The sequence below is a fragment of the Carlito syrichta genome, unplaced genomic scaffold (genome assembly GCF_000164805.1).
Source record: "Carlito syrichta isolate Samal-C Ts95f unplaced genomic scaffold, Tarsius_syrichta-2.0.1 Scaffold316402, whole genome shotgun sequence".
Classification (NCBI taxonomy): Eukaryota; Metazoa; Chordata; class Mammalia; order Primates; family Tarsiidae; genus Carlito; species Carlito syrichta.
Window position 1 is genome coordinate 841,087 of NW_007260498.1, and position 24,062 is coordinate 865,148.

The 24,062-nt window shown below is 38.0% G+C and overlaps 1 long non-coding RNA gene across 1 annotated transcript in view; it reads left to right on the top strand.

The window, feature by feature from the left end:
• LOC110594596 overlaps nucleotides 1-22,896 on the top strand; it is a 543,126-nt gene extending 520,230 nt beyond the window's left edge. Inside the window, exon 3 of the long non-coding RNA XR_002481335.1 lies at nucleotides 22,831-22,896. This is a non-coding gene — a long non-coding RNA (uncharacterized LOC110594596). The remainder of the gene's footprint in view (nucleotides 1-22,830) is intronic.
• Nucleotides 22,897-24,062: the final 1,166 nt, after the last annotated feature.

Sequence of the window (24,062 nt, forward strand, 5' to 3'; positions counted from 1 at the left end):
CTAAATGGAGGAATATGCCTGTGAGGTTACATGCAGCTTTGCATTCTTATTATGGTGACAAAAGGAATGGTAATGCAATATATTTAGAGATTCAGAGTTGTTGAAGATGGTTACAAATTAGCAGGGTTAAGGAGGCCTTTCTTGACGAGATGGAGTTTCAGGTTGGACTGAGGAATGGGTGATCCATGTCTCTGTCACCTTTGTCACTACCTACCCTTGTTAATACATCATAAAATCTGAACTCAAAGTAACTGGCCTCTGGAATGTGCAGACCCAATAATTATTTTTTGTACACTTCCCTTACTATATTTCCATAGAAGTTTATATTTGCTAAATAAGATCTCTCTCAGGAGAGCTTTTTTAATGAACTGTGTTATGAAAGTAGCGTACTGTCTCAAATGTAAAACGAAAATCATTGCACCTTAAAGAAGAAACATCTTAGTGCAATTTTATTTTCCAAAGACCTCTTCCTTTGTACGTTGTGAGCTTGTTAGTACTGCTATGTGCAGAGCTCTGCATTTAAGGAGCTGATTTTACAACCATGAAAGTGCAAAAGAATTTTAAAACCCTGGGCAAGAGAAACTCTTGTGCATATGTGTATCTGTGTGTGTGTGTTTGGGGTAGTTGGAGAAAGGGGTGTGTGAGGGGAAAGAGAAATTTTGCAGGGATGCTTAAAATAAACCACTGACTCACAAGTATGAGAACAAGTTTAGGATGTCTCATTGTGACTGAGATCTGTGTGAGCATTCAGGAGCACTTGCCCTTGGGTAAGGGTGTCCCTCTTGGAACTACTCATTGGACCTCTGGCCACCATCTTTGCTTCACCCAAATCATATATATGCAGGTATCCAGTAGGCTTTGTATCAAGGTAGCCTCAGGACATTATTCACTTTTGCATTGCTGAAGGGATACATTTCAAACACAGCAACATGTTCATTTTAGAAAAACAAGAAGAATTAAAGGTTGAAAGGTAAAAAAAAAAAAAAAAAAAAAAAGCATGTTTGACCAAAAGAGCAAAATGTCAGAATCTCTAAATCAGTGTCATTTCGTAGCAAACGTTCAATGTGGAACAAAAAGGGAGAAGAAAAAGTAAGTTTCAAAACTAGCTTCCAGAGCAGTCTACCTGCTTCCTAAATTTCCAAAATAAACCCTGAAAATATTTTCTTTGTGGAGCAGGTTTGATGACTTCAAGAGACTAGGCCTTAGAAACAAAAGACTTGGGGGTCCAATTTCTCTTCTTTGACTACCTAGCTGTTATAAATTACTTAGTCACTCAGATGGCTAATTTCACCAATGTTAGAATTAAAATAGCAATATTCACCTTGTAAGGTGTCTTAGACAGTATGTGTACCCTAAATATGAATTAAATTAACACTAGCTAACTTTTCTGAGATGTTTGTGGTCAAAAATTGATCACATATATAAACTAATTTAACCCTTAGAACAAATCTTGAAGTAGTCGCTATTATCCCCATTTTACAGATTGAAAAATTAAGGCATGGAAAAATTATCTTTTCCAGAATTACAAAGCCAAGAAGTTACAGACCCAGATTTCAATCTTAGGCAGACTGCCTACAGAGACTAAATCCTAGAAAGGATGATCTACTAAATAAACAGTTACTATGTTATTATTACTATTCTTAGTCTTCCTGTTGTACTGGGATGTTATTGCATCTGATCTTCTTAATTATACTTTTAAAAAATTCTTACTTTATACAAAAAAGTTACCTGCACATGCATGTTTATTGCAGCACTATTCACAATAGCAAAAACCATGCTGCCCATCGAAACTGGACTGGATTAACAAAACGTGGTACGTGGGCAACCCTTTGGGGTCCCCTCCCACTGTGGGAGCTTTTCTGTCCTCTCAATAAATTTTGCTTTCTCACTTTCCAAAAAAAAGTGGTACATGTATGCAATGGAATATTGTACCAGCCATAAAGAAGGACAAACATATGGACTTCACAGCAACCTGGATGGATTGAGAGTCTATCAAACGCAGTGATATATCACAGAAACAAAGAACAGAGTTCCATATGTTCTCACTCATAAGCGGACCCTGAACATTTACCATAATACTATAAGAAAGGAATTGGCAGTAGCTGGAAATGGCTGGGGGGTGGGGGGACACATAACATTAATAAGGTCCTGATCTCAAACCAGGCAACGTGGGACCAAAGGGATGCCCAAATTTTACCTGTATGATGTCCATTTGTATAACTAATCCTGAATTGAACCCCACATCTTTAAAATAAAATATATAAAAACATAAAAATAAAATAAAATCTCCTTACTCATTGTTACCCAGTTTAAAAAAAATTCATAATTTAGCATCTTCTTTTAGAATCATCACCTTTTAATGACTTTTTTTTAAAGATAGGGAATTCCCTTATGGTAAGACTTGGTGCATACAATTGTAGATATTGTTCAGATTTCTCCAAAGATTTAAGATTCAAATTAAAATATTTAAATGCCAACATGTTAAATTTTCTATAACTCTAGGCAACAAAATTTATGTATATACATACAATTTATGTATGTAATAAAATCTGTGTAAACACATGCTGGTGACCTACTTTTTCCCAAGCCGGTCTTGCTTTTAAATTTTGCACTATCTTTTTGCATTCGGAAAAGAAAATTCTTTTTCTTCTTGCCCCTACTTCCCCCTCTCTGCCACATTAAACTAATAAGCACAACAAAATGCAGTTGCGTCCTACAATGTGTATTTCAGTATTGAACCCAGCTGTCTCATTCTAGACAATATGTCTCTAAGTAGTATCCATTTCTGTATCTGGGAAGAGTTTTGGAAAACAAATTTTCCATTTTTTTTTTGGTAGTTTTTTCTTTGAGAGCTTAGCAGAAATAACATAAAACCATTCCCTGTCAAAGTTTCTAGAAAAATCAATGCACAGTTTACCTCCCTGTCTCTGCCCTCCCGCTTTTATTATGTATGACAGTGGCCTTGTTTCTATGAAGAACGGTGCTGCTTTACTCCCGTTACTTTCTCTATGTTGCATTAATATTTTATCTCATGCGAAGCATATTAGATACCTGGCTCATTGGGAACTGAGTTGTGCGTGTATTCATCCAAAATATTGCAAAGCCTTTAAAAAGAATGGAGCAGATCTATGTGTATGACATGACAAGATGCTCAAGATTTATTATAAGTAAAAAAGAAAGTTGCAAAATTATGTATACCAGGATCTATTATTTGTTACACACACACACACACACAATAATATGAATCCATATGTGTATATGTGTCTAGAGAAAAAGTCTGGAAGGAGGTATCCCAAAACATTAACATTCGTTACCTCTGAGAAATACACCTGCTTGCGCAAAGACTGAATGAAATATTCTTTACAACTTATACACTTCCCTATTGTTCACTTTTCTCCACTGTGATATTACTATAGTAATTAGAAATGAGCAGTTTGCAGCATGCCTGTTATTATAAGATCCCATGCATACATGAAAGGCAAAGGGACATTTCTGAACTTGGTGATATTATAACCTAGCAGATGAAGGCAAACAAGTTGAAAAACAATCATTATAAAGCAAAAAATGTGCAATAAGTTCCATAAGACAGGTACACATATATTTAAAATGAGGGGAAAACTGCATATCATGGTGAATATCAAGGAAATAAAAATAGATATGTGGCATCTGAGTGGAAAAAGATTTTCGCATTCTGCGTTCACTTGGAGGGATGTCTACCTTTTTTTCTTCGTGTTGCTGGTTGTCTAGAACATGGTAGATGCGCAATATGTGTGAGCTGTAGAAAAGAAGAAAAGGAAATGAAATACAATGAAATGATCTTTTGCTTATAGAAGTTTGGAGCTGGGCAGAAGGTAGAGTGACCTCCCCTCGTGAGTGAATACTCTTCAGAAATGCCCTAAGATTCTGAGGAGGGGAACTTGGAACCCTCACCATAGTCCTATCCAGAGGAGCTTTTATGTCACCACCTTTATTACTGAAAAATGACTGATCAAGTTCAACCTTTGTCATTTTAGTCGTGAAAAAATCTTTTTACAACCATTGAAATTTTTCCTCTGGTCATGGAGATAACTAGCGGCGCATTTAGTACAAAATCCCATGAGTTCTGAGTTTTGCATCCATACTAGCATTTCTTCAAGCCCAGGTTGGCTCAAAGGTATGAGGCTTGAAGTATCTTTAAAGTTGAGGTTAAGAAACAGTGAACAATTCAGACTGGGTAGGACACGTGACTTATACTGGAGAGTCATAAGAGAAAAATCTAAGCTTGACTTTGAAACCATCCAAGAAGAGTGGTGAGAAGTGGACCCATCGAGATGCTTCACAGAGCGGGGGTGATTTCTACTTTTCATCAAAATAAAATAAAGGAGACGATTCTAACTTTCTGTTGGAAACAACTGAAAATAAGAAAAAGGACAACATACATGACGTACGGTATTCAAACACTGAATATTAAATTGAGACACAATTATTGAGGGAAACAAACGTAGACCTTACCGTTGTCCCAGTATATTGACTTTTTAATGTAAATTTATTTATTTTAAGATAAAAATTTAAAAAGATGCAGGATACAATTCAGGAGTAGGTATAAAAGTGGTCATCATACAGGTAAAGTTTGGGCCTCCCTTTAATCCCCACTTTGCCTGGTTTGAGATCAGATGCCCTTATGAATGTTATGTGCCCCATCCCTCTCCTGGCAGTATCCTGCTACTGCCAGTTCCTTTCTTATCGTATTATGGTAAATGTTCAGAGTCCACTTATGAGTGTGAATATATGGTGCTCTCTTCTTTGTTTCTGTGATAGATTATAGATCACTAAAGCCATCCAAGTTGCTGCAATGTCCATATGTTTGTCCTTCTTTACGACTGCATATTACTCCATTGTGTGTATATACATTTTTTATCCAGTCCAGTTTCGATGGACAGCACAAAAGTTTCCATATTTTTGCTATTATGAATAGTGCTGCAATGTGTGCAGGTAGCTTTTTTGTAGAACGATTTGAGTTCTTCCAGGTATATTCCTAGAAGGGGAATTGCTGGGTCATATGGAAGTTCAATTTCTAGTTCTTTTAGAAATTGCCACACTGTTTTCCATAGAGGTTGAACTAGTTTGTATTCTTACCGGCAGTGTTGAAGCGTTCCCTTTTCTCCTCATCCTCACCAGCATCTGTTGTTGTTTGTTTCATTAATGGTGGTCATTCTTACAGGGGTTAGGTGGTATCTTGATGTGGTTTCGATTTGCATTTCTCTGATGATAAGTGAGGCAGAGCACTTTTTCCCGTATCTGTTGGCTGCCCGTATATCTTCTTTTGAGAAATGACTATTCATGTATTTTGCCCACATTTTAATGGGGCTGTTTATTTATTTATTTATTTGTTTGAGTTCCTTGCAGATCCTGGATGTCAGGCCTTTGTCAGATAAACAGTTGGCAAATATTTTTCTCATTCTGTGGGCTGTCTCCTCACTCTCTTCATGGTTTATTTTGCATTGCAGAAGCTTATCAGTTTAATGAAATCCTGCTTGTCTATTTTATCTCTTATGGCATAGACATTTGGAGTTTTGATCGGGGAATAGTTGCCTACTCCAATTCCCATGGGGTGTCTCTTGCATTTTCTAAGAGTCTTATAGTTTGGGGTTTTACATTTAGGTCTTTGATCCATTTAGAGTTGATTTTTCGTGTATGATGATAGGTAAAACTCCTGTTTTAATCTTTTGCATGTGGTCAGTCGGTTTTCCTAGCGCCATTTACTGAATAGGTTCTCCTCTATCCAGTGGCTTTTTGAAAGATGAGTTGGTAGAGAAGTTGAGATTTTGCTTCAGGAATCTCTATCCTGTTCTGTTGGTCTATATGCTTGTTCTTGTACCAATACCAGACTGTTTTGATTACTATAGCCTTATAGTAAAGTTTAAAGTCTGGAAATGTGATACCTCCTGCTTTGTTTCTTTTGCTGAGGATTGTTTTGGTTATTTGTGTTAATTTATGTTTCCATATCAATTTCTATATTGTCATTTCCAGGTCTGAGAAGAATGATATTGGTAATTTAATGGGTATTGCGTGGAATCTATAGATTGCCTTTGGTAGTAAGGACATCTTAACAATGTTAATTCTTCCTATCCATGGATATGGGATATTTTTCCATTTGTTTGTATCTTCTTTGATTTATTTGAGCAGTGTTTTGTAGTTTTCATTGTAAAGGTCTTTCATGTCTCTGTTTGGAAAGATGCTAAGATATTTCATTTTTTGGTGACTATTTTTGAATGAAATTGTGCTTTTTTCTTTGTTCTCTGCCTGTTTGTTTTTGGTATATAAGAATGCAACTTTCTTTTGCATGCTTATTTTGTACCCTGAGACTTTGCCAAAGTCCTTTATCAATGCAAGGTATAGGCTCATATTATCAGCAAAGCGGGATAACTTAACTTCCTCTTTTCCTATTTGGATACCCCTGATTTCCTTGTTTAATTTCTCTACTGGGAATTCTGACACAATGTTGAACAGGAAAAGTGAGAGTGGGCAGCCTTTTCTTGTTCCAGTTTTTCAGGAGAAATGCTTCCAGTTTCTGTCCATTTAGCAATATGCTGGCTGTGGGTTTATTGTAGATGGTGCTTACTATTTTGATGTATGTTCCTTCTATGCCTAGGTGTTAAAGCATTTTTTATAAAGAAAGGACACCTGGTTTTATCAAAGCTTTTTCTGCATCTGATATAATCAGATGGTTCTTGTTTTTACATCTGTTGATGTATTTAATTACACTTACGGACTTGGAGATGTTGAACCAGTCCTGCATCCTGGGGGTGAAATCTATTTGCTCTTGTTGGATGATTTTTGAGATGTGTTGTTGCATTTGATTTGCTAGAATCTTGTTGAGAATTTTTGCATTTATGTTCATCAGGAATATGACCTATAGTTCTCTTTCTTAGTTGGATCTTTACTCGATTTGGTTATCAGTATGATGTTAGCTTCAGAAAATAATAAAATAATAATTTGGGGAACATTCCATCTTTCTTAATTGCCTGGAATACCTTCAGTAGGACTGGTGTGAGCTCCTCCTTGTATGTTTTGTAGAATTCCACTGGAAAGTCATCTGGTCCAGGATTTTTTTAGGTAGCTTTATTATGACAGAATCAATTTCTTGGATTGTTATTGGTCTACTTAGTGTCTCAATGTCTTCTTGTTTCAACATTGGGAAGTTGTGTGATGTCAGAAAGTCCTCCATTTCATTCGGGTTATCAAGTTTGTTTCCATAAAGATGTACATAGTAATCTCCGATAATCTTTTGTATTTCTTTGAGGTCAGATGTGATGTGATCTTTTGTGTTTCTGATTGTGTTTATTTGGGCTTTTCCTCTCTTTTTCTGGTCATTCTGGTTAGGGGTCCATCAATCTTATTTATTATTTCAAAGAGTCAACTTTTTGTTTTGTTAATTTTTTCCTATGATTATTTTTGTCTTCTATGTCCCATATTTGGGTTTTTATTTTGGTGATCTGGATTCTTCTGCTAACGTTAGAATTTTGGTAGTCTTGACTTTTCATCTCTCTTGGGTGATTTGTTTGACTGTTAACTTGTGATCTTTCTATTTTCTTGAAGTGTGTCATAAAGAAATGAATTCCCATCTTAGAACTGTATTCATTGCATCCCAGAGGTTTTGGTAAGATGTTTGTTTGTTTTCATTTGTTTCTAGGAATCTTTTAATTTCTGTTTTTATGTCTGTGTTGACACAGGAATCATTCAGCATCATGCTGCTTACTGTCCATGTCTTTGTGACTTTCAGGGGAATTTTATTGGTGGTGATATTTATTTTTATTCTACTGTGGTCTGAGAAGGTGCTTGGCAGTATTTCTAATTTATCAAATTTGTTTATGCTTGATTTGTGGCCGAGGATGTGATCAATCTTGAGTACGTTCCATGTGGTGATGAGTTGAATGTATATTCTGTGATTGTTGAGTGGAATGTTCTGTAAGGTATCTAATGAGTCCATTTGGTCAAGCATCAAGTTGATGTTCCAGATTTCTTTGTTGATTTGTTGCCTTGATGATTTATCTCGGGCTGTATTAGGATATTTAAGTCCCCAACCATAGTAGTATTGTAGTCAATATCTTTTTTTCAGTTTGCTCAGTAGTTGCTTTATAAATGTTGGTGTTCCTGTGTTGGATGCATATAGGTTTAGGATAGATATTTCTTGTTGATGAATTGACTCTTTTTTCATTATGTTGTGTTCTTCTGTATATTTTTAAATTTTTGTTAGCTTAAATGCAGTTTTGTCTGATATTAAGATTGTGACTCCTGCCTTCTTTTGTAATCAATCGCTTAGAAATTCATTATGCATTCTCTAACATCAAGTCTGTGTGTCTTTTGTGGTGAGATGAGTCCTGGATGCAGCAAATTATTGGGTCATTGTTTTGTTTTGCTTTTATCCAGCTTGGTATTCTGTGTCTTTTGAGTGGTGCATTTAGTGAATTCACATTCAGGCTGATTATTGAAATGTTAGTGTTTACCCCTATCATGAGTTTCTTATTTAGTTTTTTCTTTGTTTTCTTTTAACTTTTGGATTGATGTATGTGTGTTTTCAAGTTTGCAATTGTGATGTTTTCTCTGTTGATCCTGTGTTCTCCTGTTCTCTTGGGAGGCACATGATCATTTTGTTAAATTTCTTTCTTTCTTCTGTGTTTATTACCTTTTTAAACATCTTCTGTAGAGCTGGTCTTGAATCTGCATAATCTCTTAGGGATTGGATGTTTGGGAAGGATTTTAATTATCTATCACTGATCAAGCTGAGTTTGGCTGGGTAGGAAATTATTACTTGAAATTGCTTCTCTGAGGACTTTGAAAATTGGAATCCAGTCCCTTCTAGCTTGTAGTGTTTCTGCCAATAGTCTGTTGCCATTCTGATTGTTTTTCCCTGGCAGGTAGTCTGACTTTTCTCTCTTGCTGCCTTTTTCTTTTGTACCTACGTTGGGTTAGGAAATTACTATGTGTCTAGGGGTTGGTCTTCTCATTTGATGTCTTACAGGGGTTCTCTGTATCTCTTGTATTTGGACAGTCACATCTTTGGTGAAATTAGGAAAATTTTCTTGGATAACCTCTTGGAATACTTGTTCCAAGTTGTTCTACGTGTCCCTTTCATCTTCAGGGATACCAATCAGACATTGGTTCAGCCTCTTGATATAATCGCATATCTCTTGGAGGCTTTGTTCTTTCTTTCTGAGTTTTCTTTCTATGTTTTTTACACACTGAGTTAATTCCATGTTTTGGTCTTCAAGTTCTGAGGGTGGGAAGCTTTGCTGTCTCTTATAGTTTTGAGAATTGAATAAGGTAGAGGATGATGAATGCTGATTTCTTCGTAGGTCTTCCTTGTCCTTTTCTGATCATACCCTTTGTCCCACTTTGTCCCTGAATCAGGGTAGGTGGTGGGGCAACTGAGACTCAGCCCTCCCCCTGTCCCTCTGAAGTGCTTTCAGGATAGTTCTTCTGGGTCACTATCAGCCCCTGAGCAATTAACCCACTGGTCACAGAGATCAGATCTGTTGCTTAATGGTGAGCAAGTCAGAGCACTTTCCTGCCTAGTTTTCAAAATGGTGTCAGGGTGCCTATTTTGTCTGCTTCAGTGGGACTGTGCCTCTGGCTCCCTTGTCATGCTCCCCCTATAGCCCTTGCCGCCAGTGAACAGGCAGGTGCTGTGATGGTGAGGCAGAGCCTGGATCCAGTAGTCACTCCTGCTTTTTCCTGGGAAGGTCTTTCCTGATTTTTTTTAAATGGCACTCCGCTTCCTTACCCCAGGAAGCACAAGTTTCCAAGCAAAGCAGCTCCAGCACAGTCACTTCACCAGGAGAGCCCTGACCACTTGTTCCCCAGTCCCCACTCAGTCAGACACTCACACACCCACTTATTCACAGACATGTTTGCAAAATCACCCATATACTCACTCACTTACACAGGCACTCACATAGACCAACTGGTTCCATCACCATCTTCCTCCACTCCTCCTCTATATTGACTTTAAAGAGTTTCCAAGACTTGGAGTGTGTGCATGTGGGAGAAGAAATCATGCAGAAAGACCAGGAGTATAGGAAGGCCACAGGGCTGTAGTTTATAGGTACAGGATGTCAGAGATGAGTGCTCTGCAGAGAGGGGAGAGGGAAAGAAATAGAGGGATGGGAGAGAGGGATTGAGAAAGAGGAGAGAGGACAAGAAAAGATTACTAAAAAATCTGTGAAAAGTTGAGAAGGAACCTGAAGAAGGAACCTGAAGTTGTGAAAGCACCTGAAGAATCCAGTGGGTTTGGGGACAAACACTCTCCTCTTTCTCAATCCCTCATAAACAGAACTTAAAAGCAAGATGTGAAAGGACCACATTATTTCTATGTAACTTCACTGCCTCCCAGAACAGGAACAAAAAACATAATCAAAAAACCCTGAAATTTATTGATTTTCCCAATAGTTCCATCTGCCAAATTTCATCAGGAAGATACTTTGTGAATTTCTGCATAATTTCACAATTGAGAATCAAATATATTGATAAACAAAATTAATTAGAAACCAAAACTTTGTCACATAAAAAGTCATATATGATTAAAATGTATGAATTAGAACATTCCTTATATCCAAATAATACTCTGTTGCCTATATTTCCAAAAGTTATTCAATATAATTAGTTGATAAGGAGTGTTCTCTGATAAAAAAGTGTGCAGGCTGAATTTTTGAAATCTGACCTGTAGGAGTGAATTCTTGTAACTTTGAGCACCACCTCATGTTTTCTGAACACTTCCCTGAGGTTTACTTGGAGATTCTAATGATATGGATTTTCCTGTTTGATACCTGCCCACTAAGGACAGCTTCCTGTTAGGAATATACGAGAGACAGAAACTCCTTTCCCCTGGAGGGTGGATTGCTAATACATCCACTGTGCCTCCCTTTTTGGAAGATGTTGCGATTCTGTAGAACACTGATTCTCCTTTAACAGCAATGATTTATCTTTACAAAACTTCTAAAACAATTCATATTCACCTTCTTGTGACTGGTACCTATTTTAGGGGTTTTTAAATTATTGTCACAGATCCAATAGATACTCTGTTTTAAGGGTAGGGTTGTATTCAGATGTTCATTATTTTGGGGTGGCTATACAGTGTATTTAAAGGTTATCTTGCTTTAATTCCTGTGGTGAGAAAAAATAAATTAACATCAAATATTAATATTATATATATATATATATATTTGTCACTGCCTTATTGGGTAGGATATGATCGAGAGAGAAGAAAGACTACAGAGCTGAACACCACCTAGGAGAGCATGTTACAATGGACAAGATAAGTACGAATGCAGGATTCGCCTTGCATAGTGACCTTGAGAATATACAAGCTGGAATTAATAGGAAAGATAAAGTAGTCTACATTTAAAAAAAAGAAGGCAAGACTCGGTGGCTCAGCCTGTAATCCCGCGCATGTGGTTTACCTGAGCCTGCGGGTTCGAGACCCGCCTGGGCAACTTGGCGAGACCTCATCTCTACAATAAATCAAAAATGAGTCGGGCGAGGTAGCGCCGCCTGTAGTTCCAGCTACTTGGAAGGCTAAGGTGGAAGGATCGGAGGAGCCCAGCAGGTCGAGGCTGTGGTGGCCGGGAGCGGCCACTGCACTCCAGTCTGGGCGACAGAGTGAGACTCCAACTCAAAAAAAAAAAATAAACAAATAAAAGTGGTCATTTCTTGTTATTGACTAAGCATTAGTCAAATGTCAAGTGTTGTTAGATGTTAATATATGGTCCAGGATTACCAGGAACTGGGAACTATTCTTGACTTATGCTCTAAGACCAAGCCAAATTGTCTTTCCTGGAGCATTATTTCAAGGTTAAAAATGATCAAGTGATTAGATCAAACTTATCAGGCATTTGCAGAATCATTTCGGGCACTGGGAGGTACTGCTTTCTAAGCCTCTCTCTGCACTGCTAAGCTTTCCAGAGGGGCAGAAAGACAGCCACTTAAAAAAAAAATCCATGTCACTCCAGCAAAAACTATTTAGGAGACAGACATTCTAGCAAATTGCCCAGTGTAGATTTTTGTTAATAAAATCAGCAAACTTCAAGTTAGTTCAGTATGTGTTTCTTAATGCCAGAGGCATCAATTTTTTTCTCTCTCCTCTCCAATGAAGCTGAAAAAAACGCATCTGTGTTTGGCAAGTCTTATGCATTTATAAATTTCTGTCCTAAAGGTGAACCCCCTCACTGGAGAGGTTAGCAAAATTATTCTTGGAAATAAAAACTTGCACAATTGATAGATGAGGATAAACTGTTTCCTCAAGCTCTATGGCCCAAGTCTATTGCTGAAGCATCTCTGAATGTTTTTAGTTTGAGGTATTTATTGTAGAGATGAGGTCTTGCTATGTTGCCCAGGCTGGTCTCAAACTCCTAGGCTCAAGCAATCAGAATAAAATATTTTCTCAAGCTATATGGTCCAAATCTATTGCCGAGGCATCTCTGAATCTTTTTAGTTCGGGAGTGCTTACTTATTATTGTGGAGACAAGGTCTTGCTATATTTCCCAGGCTGATCTGGAGCTCCTGGGCTCAGGCAATATTCCTGCCTAAGCTTCGTAGAGTGCCAGGGTTATTGGTGTGAGCTGCTGCACCTGATCTGGTTTTGTTGGGGTTTTTTTTTATTGTAAATATTAATTATTAAAGTTTAAACTCTTATGCAGCAGTGTTCCCTTGGTTTACTGACAAATTTATCTTCTGATAATCTGTTGATTTTGAGAATCCTTCTTTAGCATCAACCAAGGAGAACGAACATATCTAGAGTAGCTAATAGGTACTAGATATGATGAGGTGCACTTACTCCAGTATTTAAGGCAATCTTAAAAGAATCCTATTTTAATTGAGGAAATTGAAGCTTGGTGAAGTTGAGAGTTTTGCCTAGCAAGAAATACTCCAGAGCCTGGAATAGAATCAGGTCAGTCTTTTTCCTGGGTGGAGCTCAGGAAGGGGAAGAGCTAAGTGGGTCAGGGCCTCTGGCCTCACCTCTGCAGACCTGACCTAGCAGATCAGTTTTTCATGGGTTTTAATTATCTATGTCATGGCTATTTGTAGTTGGAAGTTGAATGTATTCCTCAGTTGAATGAAGAGACTAATGGGTGCAAACACTTCAAAGACCTTCTAGTCGGGGAAATAGTCTGTAGGACAACTGCCATCATCATTTTTACCCACCTTCCCCTTCACTGAAGCCAATTCAAAAATGGTGAAATACAACTTATATCAGAATCTGTGTGATGGCTGTAATGTTCTATCTAAATGAACTGGATAAAACCTCTCTTGGGGCAAGCCAGGAATTGTGTTTAAAAATTCCCTTACTCTGCTTTAAGGCATACTGATAATACAAGGAAAGCCAGCCTTAACACATACTAATAATACAAGGAAAGCCAACCGTAGCCACCAAGTGAGTTCTTAGAATTGCATTTTCTTTGGCAGGTAGATGGTTTTGCTTAGTGCTAGAATGGGAAGGAGTAGAGAATCGTGATTAAGGATATGACTTTTGAAGTCAGGCAACTGAGAACTGCAGCCCAGCATAATCGCTCGTGTGACCATGAGCCAGTTACTCACACTCATTAGGCGTCGATTTGCTCCTCTAACTCAGGGGGAGAAAATAACATGCCCACAGAGATGCTGCGAGAGCAGAATGTCACAAACGTGTGAATCCCTAGTACAGTGCCCAGCTCTTAGTGATGAGGGCATTTCTTACGAGTGAGAAGTGAGTTACGATTGCACACATGTCATCTCACAGTGAAAATCTCCATGGGGTAGATGTGATTTTTTTATTATCATCTTTCGTTTGACCATCTTATATGTCAGAAAGTTGAGGTCTATCACATATGCCTGCCGTCATACACTGGGACCACAATGTGAGAGTAGCTTACGTCTGCCTTCTGCCCCTGAGCTCCTAAGCATACTACTATTTAGTTCACACAATCTTCATGTCATTATGGAGTACATACTTGAGTAATTGCTGACATGGAAAGTTAGTATTAGGGTCTCTGGAGAGTCGAATGACTTGTCTCTGATCCTATGGTTGCTAAGTGGTAGAGTGAGGGTTGGAATTCAGTCTGTCTAACGCTGCCTTTTCTTGATGGCTATTGTCTACCTTTCCTTGACCTCCTTGAGTCCTGCATCTGAATATGCCCTCAGCTTCAGGAAACTGTCTACCGTTCAGATCCCTCACTGGCTCTGCCAAGCACTTAATCCCTTTAGTGACTCTAAATCATCTACACAGTAAAGCCAAACTACTTTGTAGAACTTACCTATCCCTTTGCTCCGAATCCTGCACCTCTCTGGCATACTGAACGCCAACGCCTTTAGGTGCATACTGTAGCCCCATAGGGCTACTTGTCACCCCCCCAAGGCTGCCACATTGTCCCGCTTCTCTACGTTAGCTCAAGCCTGGAATGTACTTGCCCACCGTGTCCACTTTGTGACTTCCACTCTCAAAGCCACAGTGCTTTCTGAAGTCCTGGTCCACACGGGAAACTGACACTCCCATGGCAGCTGCTCTGAAAATATGCCAGTTTTCCTCTTGCTGGGAGCGTCATTGACTGACAGCTGCAGCTACTGCTCTTGGGATTCAGTGGGGATTTTGCTGCTGGATGGGGTTTGCCATGGGCCACTCCCGGTCACTGACTGTTGCTCTTTCCGACCCTTGCCTGTGAAACACAGGACTCATCTCATGGAGCAGCTTAGGGCTGCTCCATTGGCTAGCTGAACTTGGGACTGTGAGTAGGCCAAGACTTTTTCTACTCAACCTTTGCTCTTTCCCTTCTCTTTCACAGGCCGGATTGTTCCTGTAGTCTGAAGTCTCTCCTTTTATTGGCTTGCTCACTCCCCCTGTATCCTTCATAGAATTTCCCCCAACAAATTTCTTGTATGTCTAATCCCATCTCAGTGCCTGCTTCTTGATGGATCTAAACCAGCATAAGCATACAGGTGTCCTTTTCTAGCTTATATACATACTACCACAAATCAATATCATATTCATCATTTTTTCTGAACTCCTTCTCTTACTTAGATTATGGGTCCTGTAAAATTAGGGAAAATGTTGTGTTACTTCTTTTGTAGAACTTAGCATGCTGCTTGGTTCTTAGTGGGTATTTAATAAGCATTTCGATAAAAGATGCTAAAAGTATGATCTTATCTGGCATGAGTTAACTTAGCAAAACCATGTATTTACTACCCAGGTAAAACTGCCAGTTTATGTCAACATAGCTGGAAGTTAACTTCGTGTAACTAGTGTGAAGATTGTATTTTGGGGTATTGTCATTTCGCTTCCCTAGGCTCAAGATATTTCCTTGCGTTCAAGTAAGTGTTCATGCATATCAACGTAATTTAACTAAACACGAAATCTTGAACTTCAGTAAATATCACTTATCACTAAATGAAACAGCCTTGATTAATCACTGTGACCACTTCAAAATAATCTGTCAGTTAACCTATACTTAACACAAGCATGTGTGAAATCTGTATGAGAACATTCATTTGTCAGAAAGCACATTCTTAAGGATCTATAAAATCGGACAGTGGTTGTTAACGCTTCCAGTGAGGACTGGGTTACCTTCCCATTTACTACCGATGAATCCATTACAAGCCTGTTAGATCTATGAAATAAAAAAATATTGTCATTACTGCCATTATATTTTCTCGGTCAGTTCAGATCTTACCTATATTTTTATAGGCAACAAAGAAAAAAATAATGAAGCATCTCATTGCTCACTGAATTTTCTCTTCAAACAACACTGGTTGGTGATCTAATTCTGAAACCTCGTTTCATTGCTCGAGTCCATCCCATTCTGTTTTTTGTCTCGCTCCATTTTATCCTACTCGAGGTCTCTGGAAGATATTAGACATGTGGTTTTCTGAAAATACTATAAGCTTGTTCTTGCACCATCAGAGTCAGTGTCCAACAAAAAGATTTAAAAAAAAATTCTCTGTGAAACCCCTTTACCTCATCTTGTTAGAGTTATAAAGGTCAATATTTTCAGTCTAATATACAGGGTGATGATAAAAAATAAACATAATTTATTGAGAATCTACTATGCACACAATAAACTATGCATTAACAGATATTATCTCCATTCTCCAAGTGAAATACTAAAGATTAAAGAAGTACAATAACTGGGAGGCGATGGAACAACTGGTAGTGATTTGAACTCAGATCTGCAGATTTTTGAACTATGTCATCTTAGTTCAACTGTCTAGAGCTTTGACTAAAGTCTGAGCACTAGAGAAGTCTATTTAATATGAAAAGCATAGAATGTTCTTCTAAGGACCTTGCATTTCATTCCAGAGGCAATAGAAAGCCACTCAGGTTTTAAGGCAGAGGAAATAATGTAATTTGATATGTATTTGAAAAACATGTCAAAAATGGACAGCGTGGGAAATGTCAAGGGTGATGGGTAAATTAGAAAAGAGAAGATTAGAAGTAAGCTACTGACAGTCCAAAGACAAAGTGATCAGGGCCTGAGCTCAGACTGTAGGCTGGAGCAGGGTGCAGATGGGCGACATATTTCTAAGTTAAGTGACTCAGCAGTGTGGGTCTTTGGTCAGATTTCTTCACCATCCGGCTTCGTTCTCTGTGCAGAAAAATGAAGATAATAAAATATTTTTTAAAAATATTACCATTTGCTTCAAATAATATACTACTATAACCGTGTAAGGTGCGTAGTATGTCCAGTTATTATCATAAGCGCTTTATTTCTGCTAAGATTGTAATTCTCATGACAGATCCAGTTGTTAGGTACTATTATTATCTCAGTTTTACAGATGAGGAAACTGAGTCACAGTGAGGCAAAGTAAACAGTGATAGAATTGTAGTAGCTTAAAGTTATAATAATAGCAAGTAGTATATGTCTGACATGTAGTAGGTGCTTTGCAAGTGATGAAAATTAGCCACACAGACAAATTTCCTTGTGTGTTAGAGCCAAACCTAACTCATTTTTGTCACATGGTATTCTAGCTCCTGCTAATGAGCAGAACTGTCAGATTGGACTTGGTGGACTATGGTCTTGATTCTGGGGATACAGTGACAATGTAAAGAAGCCCCCACCATCATGATGCTTTCTGCAGAAACAAATAGTCTGATGACAGGTGACTGAATGTGGGGAGCTGAATTGGAAAACTATTTTGCAATAATTACCTGCAACACACTTTATTCTGGAAACATTTGCTCAGCAAGATGCCACAGGAAGAAGGCTCTGCAAGCTTTGTCTGCTTTGCTGCATTTTCAGTGAGGAGAAGTGAAACAGATTTGTTCTAAATCCTTTTTTGAACCCTTTCCCTTTTTATAGAGTTCACTTCTTTAAACTCTGGACTGTTTCAGGTCCAAGGCTAGCTACAAGCAGTCATAATTTCTGCTGAATTCCTAGATCCTGAAAGAATGCCTAAAACAGAGTGAGCAATTACTTAATGTGTGTTGAATGAATGGATAAGTGAGTGGATTAAGACATTTTTCATTTTTTAAGCTGTTCATTTTTTACAGTAAGTTGATTTCTGAGGGAAATGTAAGGATTAATTACTAACCGGCACGTGTGCTAGAATTTATGGTTATGCAGATAAGACATAATGATTTAAAAGTGGATCTTAAGAGTCATTCATAACAAAGATCAAAGAGAAATCATTTTTGGCCTTATTTACCGGAGCACCAAAGTCAAAGCATTTCTTTGAGTTTCAGAAGTGTCCTTAGGGCATCTATTTTAAAAAATTAAATCTTGTTCAAAGTTCATATTATAAACAATTTTATGAAGACATTAATGTTCAATACAAAAGTATCATTCAATCTTACACCATACCTAGCAAATTATGAGCCAATTGTCTCATTTCTTCCATCTTGTTTTTGTGGGTTGGCACATATAAAGCCTATATAATATACAGATATAATCATAGGATAAGTACGATTTAAATGTTTTCACTTGATATTGTATCATAAATATGTGTACATAACATTATATATTATATGAGTATCATTTTAGTGTCTGGATACATTTTCTCTATTTGCCCAAGTCCCGTGTGGGTACCTACCTGCTAACTAACCTTCAGTAGAATTCTCAAGTTTTATCAATTTCATATTGTGTCCAATGCATGCATTTGCAAGATAGAATCATTACATTGTATTTTTCTAGTTTGAAAGGAGCTTAGAAATTCATCCAATTAAATGATTCTCTCATTTAAAGATAACGACACTGACCTCTTAGGGGCTGTGCAAACAAGAACAGCCCTCTTAGAAGAATGATAGAGCACCAGGCGAGAGTTCTTCGGCTGTGATATTACTTATATGGCTTGGTGTAATCAAGTCTACCTCACCTAGGTTGTATTTTTAGGGATACCACGTTTATCTATGTAAGAAGAGGCCTTACCTGGCTCAAACTTAGCAATGACATTTCCAAACATCTATATAACTCATCATCAAAATAAATCATATAAGGTGCTTACCGTAATATTGGGCACATATTATAATGTGATTATAATGGTAAAGATGATGACTTGTTCCAAGTTTCTATGAGGTGTGTGATAAGTATATTGTAAAGCAGTTCCTAAGCTTGTTGTCAAGTAGAGTGAATTCCCTCACCCTGCTCCTAGATCTTTTCTCTGTGACGGTTCAGAATCATTGTGGTGCGCTCATTCAAATGGAGAAAGGTCAGAAGGATATTAAGATTTTTTTTCCTGCCAGGATAGCTGTTTATCAGGAGAAAACAAACTGTCAGAACTGGAGGAAGACATGGGCCTGTTCATTTGCCCCCTTCTGCCAATGCTTTCTACTGAAAGAACATCCTCAAGTGATTCTTTTTAAACGACTTCAGGCAGTGGTGCTTCCAACTAGATTGATCTTTGTCATAACTATTTTATTGGCACTTGATAATCACAGAATGAATGACTGCGATTACTCTCCAGCATTACAATGAATCAGTTCACAGAAACTATTGAAAAGAAGAGTGGATTACTTAGACGGAGTGCTTTGCAACGAATGAGTTACAAAAAGTACTCAGATATTAGCAAATGTTACTGTGGTATCAATAACATTGCTTTGAATTCATTATTAGGCCTGCAGACGCTCCCCAAACTTTCCCAGTTCAGTCAAGAGTGATTGGCTTTTTGGAACTCTGCTCTGTTGACTCCAGAGGATTTCATTCTAATTTTAAATTAAAATTGTTTTTGTATGAAAAAGATACCTAGATTGGCATCTTAGTATTACCATTTACTGGTTTTATGTCCCTGTGATTATTTAATTATTCAATACCTGTTTCTTCACTTTTAAATGGAGATGATTATAGTGACAACTACACATGGTTACAAATTAAATGGAATAATACATGGTATTAGTGGTTAAAGCAGTGCCTGATATATAGTAAGTGCTTAAAAGTATTAGGTACTATTGTTATTATTGTTAATTTTATTATTAAAATATGGCATATTCTGTAGGTTATATCAAACAGGTAAATATAAGATGCCTTTTAAAAGGCTTAATAATACTTATTATTCTGGAAAATGACCTACTTTATAATTCAAAAGACCTAATTCTGATATTAGGCCCACTGTAATTTAACTTTATACACTAAGTCAAATATCTGAAAATCACTGAAGCTAAGCTCTATGTATCTGTGGCAATACAAAATTTTTCTCAGGATTGAGATAAGGCTTAACTGTGTTACAGATTCCCTTTGGCATTTCGTATTTAGTACTTTTCAATACTCAAATCACATTTGAACTGATTGTTCCCCTTTATTACACAACTCCCTTGTCAGAGTGACTGAAAATATGTTATTATGCTAGCTCTACAGCTGAGGACCTAAGACTCAGAGTGAAGTTGCATGAACAAAAGATGGTGGAACATGAATTAGACCCCAGATTTTCTGAAGTTGAAAGAATAAACTCACTTATTCAGTAACTTTCTAGCTACCCAAAGAGTAGACCACATCCCTTCTCCAGTAGTATAACCTTTCTTTATATGATCACGTGTAGCTGAATGATGAGGTACATTCTGAGACATGTGTTGTTAGGAGATTTTGTCATTGTCATTGTGCCAACACCATAGAGTGTACTTACACAAATCTTGGTGGCCTAGCGACTACTCACCTAGGCTAGATGGCATAGTCGATTGCTTTGAGGCTATGAGCCAGTTTAGCATGTTACTGTACTGAATGTTGTAGGCAATCATGACACAATCGTATTTGTGTATCTAAACAGATCTAAACATGGAGGAGGTACATTAAAAACATAGTATTGTAATCTCATGGGACCACTGTCGTGCATGCAATCTGTTGTTGACTGAAACATCTTTACATGGCGTATGACTGTGTAAAGCAGACAAGACTCTGTTCTGTTAGTGCAGACACAGATGATAATACCAATAAAGAGACCAGATTTTCCTCTGCATCTGACAGTAGAGGAAGCTGTGAAAGGACTGAATTTGAGGGCCAATAATATTGAAAAATTATTTAGCAATCTGTTCAGAATGACACCATTTCTCTAATCAACAAAATATATTGAATCCTCTACCACATACCAGTTTTTAGATATATTTTGTTATTCAAGGCACCAGAAGTATAGTAGTGAGTAAAACTAATGGAAATCCCCAACTGCATGGGGTTTTCTTGCTTAAGGGAAAGGGAAGAACAATTTCCAAACATCTATTTGCAAAAGACTTTGTATGCTAGATGACAGAAAGTGCTTGACGAAAAAATAAGAAGGGAACAGGAATAAGCAGTTCCAGGAGTGAGATGTAGCATGTTTAGAAAGACAGACAAGAAAGCACTCGCAGAATAAATAAATGAATTGAAGCAACAGCACAATGGAGATGTGCAGGAGATTCATCTGGATAAAGGAAAGAGCTTTTCAGGGAGAGGAGACAGACAGCAAAAGCAAAGCCAAGAGGAGGAAACATTCCTGAAGCTTTTGAGCACCACCCAAGAGGCCATAGACACGTGAGCAGAAGAACCAAGGAAGGGCCATCAGAGCTCTCATATGGGGCATGAATCAATGATCCTTTTAGTGATGTTGGCTTTTATAGCAATAAGATGAAGGCTACTGGAAGTTTTTGAGTAAAGAAAAAACGTAATCTGGTTTACCTTTTAATGGAATCACTCTGGCTGCCATTTTGAAACTAGACAAGTGGAAGGGATAGAATAAATCAATACTCCCGTGCCATAACTCAAGAGACCTGGAGTGGCTTGAGGCAGGATTTTAGATGTGCAGGTGGAATAAAGTGATCTTATTTATATACAATTTAAATATATTTTGAACTTGGAGCCATAGTTGATACCGAGTCTGGTAGAAACCATAGTGTCAAGGTGACTCCAAGTATGCTTGAGTAAGAAAATTGTAGGATGTTGTTCTCACCTGAGAGGAAATGGTAAGAGGAGAAAAGTGCTGGTGGAGGGAGCTCAGTCCTGAATATTCTAAATTTAAATTATCCATTAGCACTCTAAGTGGGACATCAGGTAGACAGTTGGGTTCAAGCATGGCACTTGGTGTAAGAACTCAACTAAAATGTGAATTTGTCAACTTCAGATATATAGATGGTATCCTACTGCCTCAGCCTTCCAAGTATCTGGAACTATAGGCATGCGCTACCACGCCCAGCTTACCTGTTGATTTACTGTAGAGATGAGGTCTCACCAAGGTGCCCAGGCTGGTCTTGAACCCCTGAGCTCAGGCAATCCTCTTGCCTTGGCCTCCCAAAGTGCTAGGATTACAGTCTTGAGCTGCCACACCCAGAAATACAGCTTTTAAAAAGTGATGTACAGGCTGGAAAGTTTAGAGTCGTAAATCTGGATCAGACCTGGAAGGGAGTTAGTCTGATAGAAAATAGAAGATGGTTAAGAGTGGAGCTATCTTGCTTACAGCACTAGAAGGAATGACTAGGAAACCTCCGAGGAGACTCAGAGAGGACAACCCCCCGGGGGAGGAAAGTTGAATAAATGGTGCCTTAGAGCAAAGGGATAAATGTATTCTAATTGGAAAGAAATATTAAATTCCTATGGTTTAACTATAGCAGTACCAGCTAAACAGCCAATTTGCTCCAGGATAGAGTATGAGGCAACTGAAAGTTATATCTGAATGCCTGTTATATACAAGACAGACAATGAAAGCCTGTTATATGCACAGGGCACACAAAGAAAGCGTGTGTGTGTGTGCTTGTGCATGAGCGTGCGCGCGCGCGCGCACACACACACACACACACACACACACACACAACATTGTTCCTCCCTTCAAAACTCAAGGCAAGGAGATAGAATGAAGAACACCAGTTATAAGTCTGATAATATATAACACACAAAGGTCTGTGAGATTACAGATGAAGTGGAGATTAATTTTGATTGGTGACCACAGGGAAGAAAAAATATTTGAGCTGGGTATTAAAGAGTGACTATGAGTTTGTTGGATGAGAAATATAAATGAACAACAGAATAGTGGCATTTCAGGCAGATAAGATAGCATGAGAAATGGTATGGTAGCGTGAAAAGGCAAGACATGCTCAAATAAGGAATAAACTCATTTGACAAAAATAGACTGTGCAAAGGAAGCAGGGGTAACTAGATAGTTCACTAGAAGACAAAGTTGATAAAGTGAGATGTTTTTCCAGAGCCAAATATTATCATTACCATCATTTTACAAAAAGCCTTTTATATTCTGGGAAAAGCCTCAAGCATGGCATATGATAGAATGAATATACACTTGGATAAGCATACTGTGTAGAAATATAAATTGTTCCCTGGAGGTTACTCTATTAGCTAGGTTTTAATTTCAAATAACTTTGCTTAGGCTATTTTCTAACTTCCTTAGCTGTAATGCCATCTTTTAATTTTGTCTCTTTCCTAGAAATGGTTCTCCTTATTGAGAGACTGCAAGATCACCCAGAGAGAGCAGGGCCGAGGAAGCTGGAACATCGTCCAATGCACTGAATGTACGTGAGTACCAGAGGAATCGCTTTTAAGAAATGGAAAGAAGAAGTCAAACTGGCCTTAAACTGCCCAGAGTAGGGTATGTTGGTGAATCAGCATGGGTGACTGATGGATGCTTGGCATGTGCCAAGGGCTCATTGGTGAGTGGGGGCTGGTGCACTCACCTGTGCTCCTCTAAGCACACAAATTGCAGTTCTGCCTGGAGTCACTCTGTCTCTCCTAAGTCTCTGGCTTCCAGAAAAGCTTTGTAAGCCTGCTTTCCAACAGCAGCTGCGTGTGTTGCTTCTTCTTTCACTCCCTGACTCCGACCTCGCCTGTTATTTCCTCTTCATTTATGTTTCTCCATCACCTTGACACCACTCTTAGCTTTATTTGCCTCTCTGAACCCAAAGTCAGTCACTGGCTCTCTCTAACCTTCTAATTATCTACCAACCCTATCCCCTGTCATATTTTCCTTGCTAGTTTCTGAGTGAATATTTATTTGTATGATTATCTGATTATTGGATATACCTTTCAGAAGATCAAATGCTCCATATAGACAAAAGCTATGTCTGTTTGGGGATACATCTTAAGACATTTTCAAGGTGACCATGCTTCCTGACCCTACATGGCCCTCAGTGGAATTTGGCCACTTAAAATGTTCCAGATCTTTCACAATTGTTCAAAATCTCTTTTCTACGTGGGTTCAAACCTTGCCCCAACTTTCTTGTTTTCAGATGGATTAGTCCCCTGGCTTATTAAAAAAAAAAAAAGATGAAGTTATCTGCTGTGCACATCACTGAATTTTTCTTCTTTAGATCTTAAATATGTTTGTCTCTTTACCTATCCTCTATTTCTTGTTTCCCCAAATAATTTGTTATATTAAATTTTAATGACAGCACTTTACATTTCTTTGTCAGTTTTATTAAATCAGCTATTCTTTTCTAGATTTCATTTCTCGATTTCCCTGGTTTCTTCCACACAGGCAGGAGTCAAACACATTTATGTTTCTCTAATCCTGAAAACATTCAACCAACAAAAATCAAAACAAAACAATCCTTCCTCATGCCACTATTCTCTTAAATTTTTCCCCAAATTGACCTCCCTTTGAGCATTCAAACTTCTCCAAAGTGTCAATGCTCTTTGCCAATACATGATCGATTCCATAGG